This window comes from Rhinopithecus bieti, unplaced genomic scaffold (assembly GCF_001698545.2).
Source record: "Rhinopithecus bieti isolate Rb0 unplaced genomic scaffold, ASM169854v2 scaffold_3875, whole genome shotgun sequence".
Lineage (NCBI taxonomy): Eukaryota > Metazoa > Chordata > Mammalia > Primates > Cercopithecidae > Rhinopithecus > Rhinopithecus bieti.
Window position 1 is genome coordinate 596,930 of NW_016804422.1, and position 1,919 is coordinate 598,848.

Genomic DNA, 1,919 nt, shown 5'->3' on the forward strand with positions numbered 1-1,919 from the left:
AGGCGCCCGCCACCTCGCCCGGCTAGTTTTTGTATTTTTAGTAGAGACGGGGTTTCACCGTGTTAGCCAGGATGGTCTCGATCTCCTGACCTCATGATCCGCTCGTCTCGGCCTCCCAAAGTGCTGGGATTACAGGCTTGAGCCACCGCGCCCGGCCCCAATCCAGTTTCTTACCTAGTGATGGTCTCAGGCTGTAGACTGCTGTCTACCGTCCTAGAAGTAGGAAAAATAATAATAATAATTTTCCCTATTGGAAGTGAGCTTAAACTGCATAAAAGAGTTACCTGCCTTCCGTCATCATGGAAGCAGGAAAACTTGCCTTCCTTTTGGGAGCAAGTAAAACTCCAAAAAAAAAAAAAGTTGTATAGCAAAATAAACTTTGGATCTCAACCAAATTTTGAGAGATCAAGGATTCTCTGGAGGGGGTGCTCCCAGACTTCAGCAAATCGTCCTGTTGGTTTGAGCCATAAAGTTAGCTCATGCTGGTACCTAGCATAGATAGGCAATTAGTCAAAGGTCAAGGACATCTCCACTCAGAATCCATCCATAGCTACCAAATGTGAACCCAGAAAATCTGAGACAGCTCTCAGTTAATTTAGAAAGTTTATTTTGCTGAGGTTGAGGATGCGTCCGAGCCTCAGGAAGTCCTAACGACACGTGCCCAAGGTGGTGTGGGCATGGCTTGGTTTTATACATTTTAGGGAGACATGAGACATCTATCAATACGTAAGAAGTACATTAGCCAGGTGTTGTGGCTCATGCCTGTAATCCCAGCACTTTGGGAGGCCGAGGCGGGCAGATCACAAGGTCAGGGGTTCAAGGCCCGCTTGGCCAATATGGTAAAACCCTGTCTCTACAAGAAATACAAAAATTAGCTGGATGTGGTGGCATGCACCTGTAGTCCCAGCTACTCTGGAGGCTGAGGCAGGAGAATCTCTTGAACCGAGGAGGCAGAGGTTGCAGTGAGCCAAGATCGTGCCACTGCACTCCAGCCTGGTTGCAGAGCGAGACTATGTCTCAGAAAAACAAAAAAGAAGTATATAAGCTCTCTCCAGAGAGGTGGAGACAGCTCAAAGCAAGGCCACCCACTGGGGGCTTCCAGGTCACAGGCAGGTGAGAGATAGATGGTTGCATTCTTTGGAGTTTCTGTTAAGTCTTTCCAAAAGAGGCAATGAAGCCAATCATAATATGCATCTATGTCTATAAGCAAAAGGATGAATAGAATGGAAGGCAGATTTGCCCTGAGCGGTTCCCAGCTTGAAGGGGCCCAAGATATTTCCCTTTCACACATGGAACAAGTGAAACCACAAATGAATAAACAAGCATGTGCTCACTGACAGCTCGTACATGTGGTCACACAAACACAGGGTCTCATGCTCACAAGACAGCAGGGCTCACACACACGCAGTCCCAGGCACTGGGTTCCACACTCACACCTACTTGCCACTGGAATTTGTGCAGAGGCTCAGATGGTCACTAAACAGCTTCAAAAAGACAGTCACTGACCCAGCACATATACAAAGGGTGATGACACAGCCCTGACTTCATGAACATAGTGCCTTTCAGAAACAGGTCCCTACAACAGGGATGACTTATTCACTAAGCACAATAGACCCAAGGCCTAGGGCCACAGTAATTTCAGGGGCCCACAAAAATGTTTTTTTAATCAGAAGAATAATATAAATATAAATATATTAATAATTAATAATAGTGTAACCCAGACATGACCTCCTGGGCTCAAGCAATCCTCCTGCCTCAGTGTCCCAAGTAGCTGGGACTACAGGTACATACCACCACGCCCAGCTAATTTTTAATTGTTTTGTAGAGATGGGGTCTTGCTGCATTGCCTAGGCTGGTCTCGAACTCCTGGGCTCAAGCAATTCTCCCACCTCAGCCTCCCAAAGTGCTAAGATTATAGC